This window comes from Mixophyes fleayi, chromosome 5 (genome assembly GCF_038048845.1).
Source record: "Mixophyes fleayi isolate aMixFle1 chromosome 5, aMixFle1.hap1, whole genome shotgun sequence".
In the NCBI taxonomy this organism is placed as follows: Eukaryota; Metazoa; Chordata; class Amphibia; order Anura; family Limnodynastidae; genus Mixophyes; species Mixophyes fleayi.
In genome coordinates, this window is record NC_134406.1 from 116,207,494 (window position 1) to 116,215,496 (window position 8,003).

Genomic DNA, 8,003 nt, shown 5'->3' on the forward strand with positions numbered 1-8,003 from the left:
AGTGGAAAGCCAGAGCTTATGTCATTGGCTAGACAGTCTCCAAGATAACAAAAATTGATTTGTGCAGACTGCAGATTGGTTGATTCATAAACTAGTGTAGGTCCAGTCTTGCACAACAAGCTTAGATGACATGCTATGTATTTCATTATAACTGTCCATAACAGATCCATTTAGAACAGTTTCCCAGATGTGAGATGTGAATACTTTAATGTGCTATCTCCCAGGAATGAGGCAGAGGCAGGGGAGGCAGCCACCTCCCCTCTTCTAAGGGCACATCATGCTGCTCACTAAATATTCACCCCAAATCCAATTATCTGACATGCCACCAAACTCTAACTGAGAGACCTTAATTGCAGAGTTGTGCCAACCTCCGATCCAAACTACTTTCCTTGATTTCCATTAAACTGACCCTGGAATGTGGCTCAGGATCTTAGAGCATGACTACTCTACAGGCCAAGAGGTTAGTGAGCATCCACAACCACATATTCCTGGTAGCTTTGTGCTAAGTCCAGGCCTGGAATAACTTGGGGCCTGATTCATTAAGGATTTTAACTGAAGAAACGTCTTATTTTAGTCTCCTGGACAAAACCATGTTACAACGCAAGGGGTGCAAATTAGTATTCTGTTTTGCACATAAGTTAAATACTGACTGTTTTTTCATGTAGCACACACATACTTGATAGCTTGTTTGTACACTGAAATTTAAAGTTGATATTTGTGTGCTACATGAAAAAACAGTTAGTATTTAACTTATGTGCAAAACAGAATGCTAATTTGCACCCCTTGCATTGTAACATTGTTTTGTCCAAGTGACTGTAATAAGAAGTTTATTCAGTTAAGATCCTTAATGAATCAGGCCCTTGGTTCCTAACATGGGTGCTATTGTTTTTAGGATTACTGTTACTCCGCTTTTTTGACTATTGTTCCTTGCCAACTGAAACAAAAATAAGCAATAAAATCAGATACAATAAAAAACAGATACTGCTGCTCCAAAGATTGGAGCTACTGAAAAGAACACCAGGTAAATATTTTTTTAAAGCAAACCGGTCACAAAATGATGGTATAAAAGTTATTTTTTAAGATATGACTAAAACTATAAAATTTTCATAAAATAAAAAACACACAAAACCAGCATAACACAAAGGAAAATATATCTCACTCTTCACTGTTATAGAAATACACAAAATAACAATTCAGATTTATTAAATTATTATAGAAACCAAATATAGTTCATAGAGCTAGTTATTCCTGGGTCTTGATTTTGGTTGTGTAAACATAATCCTAATTGGTTGACACATAGATAAAATAGTCAAATGAAGATCATATTGTCTTCAAAATGTACTATTCATGTTGTGTCTGCTGTTCCTCAGAGTATGCCATCATATTATGTGGAACATTCTGATGTGTTTTCTAAAAGGTGAACCTCATAGATCATATGACTATCCAATTGATCTGTTGCCTGATACCAAGTGGAAAGGATTATGTTTTCTCTGAACCTGAGAGCAAGACTAGGCAGGCATATATGGAGACCAGCCTTAGACATAATTTTATTTTCTATTCTACGTCTCCTGCTGGAGTTAGTTTTTTCTTTATTGGTATGAATAAAATTACAGTTAAGAATAAATGTAACTTACCCCTTATATCTTCCAGGAGGTGATAGGGACCGTCACTGACAGACCACCCTCCTGAGGCCCCTGCTCTTTTGAACAGGCATGGAAAGGACACACGCACAATGAACCCGGTTTAGAAATAAAACCTAAAATTATGTATTTCAAAATCTTGTCAGTCTGCCTGGCAGTTCTAGGAAGGGTTTTCCCCTAAACATCTGATACTCAAAGGATTAATATGCAATATAATTTTCTCCCAAGGATGTAACAGTATGATTTTACCTGTACTCCTGGTGGTCCTGGGTTGCCAGGTGGTCCAATACTTCCTTTCATGCCCTGAATTTTAAACAGATTATATATAAAATGTATAACAACATTTAGCAGTTGACAAATGGGATAATGTACCCCCTACTTTCAATTATATTTATATTTGAGGTAACTTTGGATTTCTGTGATAATATAAATGCACAAGACTGTAGGCCAAATACCTTTAGATAGGTTACAGAAATCTGAGATAGCTTCTCATATCTATATTTATTTACAGTATAATTTATATAAGATTGCATATTTTTCCTCAAAATGCACAAGTTTTCAGATTGAACACTGAAGTGATGGCATCAGAACTTTTTATACAGATATTATTTTCAGGCTTTTATACAGATACCTGTGTATTATATATAATTTATTGAAAACATTATTTGCATTCACAATGTATAATCATTCTATTATACTGTATATATTTTTTATTTAAAATCATTTGGATTAATTGTTAGGATAATTGTTGTTGAATTCATAATTTAAGGCAAGCAAAAATTAAGAATTAATTTATTTTATATTCTAATATTACATAAAAATATGTACCTTAAAGCCTTTCAATCCTTTGGGACCAAGAGCTCCATTTCTTGCTAAGCATAAAGTTTCCTCACACTATAAATGACATAATATTGTGTCAGTATCCTGACATACCATTGGCCACATCTATTTACATAATACAACTTTAGATAGATTTGAGTTATTCTTTACCTGTGATCCAGCTTCGCTTGCCTATAAGAATAAAAGATATGTATGTGAGTAAGCAAAATACTGTTTTTTAAATTAAACCTATGATCGCATTGGAGAAATCCAAAAAAGATCTTTAGCACAGTAATACATTAATCTAAAAAACTGTGTGTTTAAAGGATATTTTCACCAGCAATTTTGTTGAGCCTCCAGCTCTTATTCTCCAATTAGTAGAACAAGGAAGGTCCTATGCCAGGGACTCTCAAACGTTGAGACTGTTCACCCCTGCTAGCTCTGTATCAGTTCTTTACATGATGACAATGTGGAAGATATGAAAAGCAAACACCTCTGAGTTTGTTTCTTTCACAGGCACTAGTCATACAAAGCTATTTCCCCCCTATTGCTACCATATGAAGAAGACCTGGTGCTGCAATGATGTGGGTGACTACTCCTGAACTGCAGCAATCCCACAACTCTGCTGGTTGTGTGTTTAAGTGTGTGTGTGTGTGTGGGGGGGGGGGGCAGATTATAGCTAAACAATTTATTTGAGTGTTTAAAAAATCTCTAATGTAAACGGTGTAATTTAAATCATCCGGCAGGGATGATTTATAGTTGCTCACTTGTCATTTGCACCTTGGCCATCAGTGACAAATAGTATAATAATGTGCCTAACTGAATATTTTTGTAATAGACAGTAGACAATATTATTGTACATCATGGCTGTAGTCTTTACCTTTTTCAGAAGAGAAAATATTTAAACCTATTAGAACTATTACTGGAACACAGCTCTTCTAAGAAGGTTCATTATAAGATTACCATGCTAATTTAGTTTGAAGAGTGTAGATAGGATACCTAAGTATACAGAAATATGCGGTTAAAGGTGCCTTTTATTGTATTATTATTAGAATTTCTGAGTCAGAAAGATAACAAATATATTTTGGTATATACTGTATGATGTTTAAGTGTGTGTATATATGTGTGTGTATATATATATATATATATATAATATTTTGTGGAAATTGTGATACTTTGCCACCTTCTAGAGGAGGGAAGAGTAAGGGTTTCCCCTGGAAGCCACAGCCTAAAGGTATAGAGATGGTTGAATCGGCTACAGCAGTGCTGGGGAGGAGGCATGACTAGCTAATTTGTGTTATGGGTGGGAGACTGGCCAATGACCAGTTAGGGACATAGGGTTATGGGACTGTGTTTATTTATGTGAATATGTTTGATTTGATTGCTGAAAACACTGCCAGGTCTGTTTTATCCATCCTGATAAATAAATAAATGTCAAAGTGGTTCAACAGAAACCTGTGTGATATTTTGGAATATAGGTTCCCAAGGAAAATTATGTTATCATCATTTTAGGTATGCTTTCATTACACATAATTTTCCTTGGGAACCTATGTTCCAAAATATCACCTTATTAACAGTGGTTCTAGGTTGTCACATCTAATATTCACATATGTTTTGCCATCTTAAACATGATTTATACTCACCTTCACCCTGTGACAAGGGAGATTTATTAACATAACATAGCAATAAGTTTATTAATAAATAACCAATAAGAAGCCCTAAAATAATAATTGTTAACCATATAGAATGATGATTATTTTTTACATATTCTTAACAAGTCACAAATATTTAGTTAAGCATCACTAAATATCAATATTTTCTCACTTCTAACAAGCTAAAAATAATAAGACTAAATTAGATAAATATTAGAAATAAGAATTGGAGTTAATTATACTTCAAAGGTGGCAAATATATTATACATGCATTTAAATATATAATCAATATCATGCTTACTCTGCGAATTTACGTTATAATAGCAACTTTCCATATATAACTCCATACATATAACCAAAGGCTTCGAATGCCGAATAGAGGGAATAAAGAACAATCTATATAGAGAAATATCAAGGAACATCCCTAAACGGATAAAACATATGTCCATCAAGATATTACTAAGAGGATTGGTTGCTATAAGAAATAAGATATAATGAGATATATATTAGAGATAAGAATTTGAATTAATTAAAAGGTGACAACTATATCATCTATACATTCAAATATATAAACAAAATCATGCTTGCCTGGCGATCTTTAGTTACAACAGCTACCTCTTTTATACAGCTCAATATATATAATTAAAGGCTCTCAATGGATAAATAACAAAGCTTTTACTTATATGTATGCTGAACAAAATTAATAAAGAACAGTCTACACGGAGAAATAACATGGAACATCTCTGATTGGACGCAATACCTGTCAATCAAGATATTACTAGGATTGGTTGCTCAAAGTATAAAACAAATGTCTGGGATACAAATGGGTAACTCCCATGATTAAGCCAACCAGGCCAAACGGTCGTCGGGCTGCACGTCATACAAGGTGACATCAGACCCGGAAGTGGGGGGCTCGCTCGCGGTGTATTGCCGCATTCAAAGTAGAAATTTATCTTAATTGCTACTATACATGGCATGACAAATAATAAGTTATACGTGTGCCTCAATACATGCGATTGACATCTGAATTAAGGAGAGGGTACTAGGAGGAGAGATATGACATGTCACCTAATTATATACAATATGGCTATCCTAATGGGTCATTATTATGTGATCTAGTTACGATCACTCCCTGTGAACAGACCATAGCTCTCTGGTTTATCCATTTATACACATGAGGATAGATCCATACTATACAGTTAGCCATATTAAGAGATTGACTATTAGAACTCTATTTTTGCCACAATTATAAGGATAGTAGCAGTACTCCGATCCTTCCTAATATGAAGATAAATATCCAATCCAACCCTATGTGTCTATAACCACCATATATACACAAGCTGGGCAACAACAATAAACTATGAAAATTGTCTCTTGTTATATGTCACTGACACTACGCTTTTGATATAACCCCTCCTCAAGGGTTTTTGAACCCCCCTCGTACCTTTTCAGGCAGTACTTTCACCCAGTAAGTTTGTCCAAATATCCTTATGGGATTAAGCAATATAGCCTTTTGTAACATTTCAATGTGGTCAATCACTGATGATTTTCTTAATATTACGATCCCTATTATAACGATAAGTGATCCTTGCCAATCTTAAAGAGTTTACACGTGCCATCAATTGACTTTATACCATACTTGCCAACCTTTGAAAAGTGAATTCCGGGAGATCCCGGGCAGGGGGCGTGGTTGGAGGGCGCGGTGAATTGCGTCATTTTGGCAAGCAAGTTGCAGTATGCGGGATACTTACCTGCTCTCCTGGGAGTCCGGGAGACCTACCCGAATTTCGGGTAGCAACCAAAGAGTTTTTTAAGACTAACAAGTGGAATGTTATGCAATGGCCAAGTCAATCACCTGACCTGAATCCGATTGAGCATGCATTTCACTTGATGAAGAAAAAACTGAAGGGAAAATGCCCCAATTGGCTGTAATTGACTGCAAAGGATTTGCAACAAAGTATTAAAAAGTGAAAGTTTGATGTAGGAATGTTTAGTTTGTCCCATTACATTTGGTCCCTTAAAAAGTGGGAGGCATATATTGAAACCGTTGTAATTCCTACACCGTTCACCTGATTTGGATGTAAATACCCTCAAATTAAAGTTGAAGGTCTGCAGTTAAAGCACATCTTGTTAGTTTCATTTCAAATCAATTGTGGTGGTGTATAGAGCCCAAAATATAAGAATTGTGTCGATGTCCCAATATTTATGGACTTGACTGTATGTACAGTATATTTAAACCAGTGACAGATGGTTAAAAAAGTTTATTCTCCTCATACCAAAAGAAGGATTTATGTTACAGACCAAATGTAGGAAACTAACAATGTAGTTGTACAAAGTGGTCTCTCATAACCCAAAGAAAGAAGGAAAGAAAGAAAGAAAGAAAAAAGCTTCACAAAAATCAATCTTTAAAAAAAAAAAAAAAATCTTACTTACCCTTAGATTGTAAAGTAATAGAAATGCTTGTCTAATTTCTAAAACAAAGTGTGCTAAATTTTCTTTGCAGTCTTATATGTATTTGTACACAACTTACAACATTGCATCTTATTTACATATTAATAATGTATTACATCACTTAAACTTACCATAATATCAATGATTTTACTGATAGTCCTGTTTCCCTCTTTGCTCACATTAATTAAATAATTATTCCAGTAGGTTTCTGCAGGGGAGCTGGCAATTGTGAGTAGTTCACTTTCCATTGTGTTTAGGCTTGTGGCCACCACAAATGTTTTAATGCCAGCATTCCTCATAGCTTCAGAAGCCTCAAATGTTCCACCACATGCAATTCCAGTAATATGGCCGTCTGTTAGAACAATAGCAAATTTCAGACCCCCACTTGCTCCAGTATCCTTTAGGATAGCTTCAGTTGTTGCCTTCAAAGCACAATCAACAAGTGTGCCTCGTCCAATATCATTCATTTTGTTAACCATTGTGATGAAAGTAGATGTTTGGTCTGTGAGGCTGATGATAGGTTTCACAACATCAGAGAAGTGGAGAGCTCCATACCTCCATTTTATTTTACTGCCCCTCTCTTTCATTGCGTGTAAATTTGTGACAAAGGTTCTAATAAAGATCTTAATTTCATCCAGAAGATTCCCAGATGGATATTTCAATGCCGCACTCTTAGATGTATCGATGGTAAAATATACATTTACGTCACACTGTGGTTTATCTAAAATAAAGTAATAGTGTAAGTATGTGTTTCAGGAACATATGCATCATTTAACACAGCTGTATTTTAGTTTTATTCAGTCAAATATAGTGTATACAGTGCGTATCACAGGTTACAATGTATTTGCAACAATGGCTATTCTGTGCTGGTTTGGTAAGACTTCTGATGATTCTTCAATTATGACCAGTTTAAAGAAGCACTCCCATAAAGCGTTTTATTCTATAGCTAAATTAAGTACCTTTTAATCATGCATCTGTCATTTTTCTTAGCTGTCTTCCTACAAACCATTTTCTCCTTTTGAAAATCTTTCCGGAGGGCAGATAAGTATGGATGCCTGTCACACAAACACAGACTCATATCTTTCAGCATGTCATATGATGGCAGAGGGGGGAAAAGAAGAAGCCTTTCTGCGCAATACATCATGTGTCATGTGACTGTGGTTGCCTTGGAAGTCACATGAATAATGTAGAAGCAGTTGGGTTGAAACTGATCAAATCAGCTACCAAAATTGCAGTTGTGTGGACATCTTAAGAAAACACATTTTCAAAACCGATACTTCTTTAGTAATTTACATTTTAAAATAGTATACAACAACACATATATTTATAGTGTATTAGTTGGCTCTCTTACAAAGAAACTCAGATGAACAGTAAGTATATCAAATAATAGGGAGGGATATTCAAGAAGTGTAAACTCAGAGCAAAGAAGACAAATGAAACA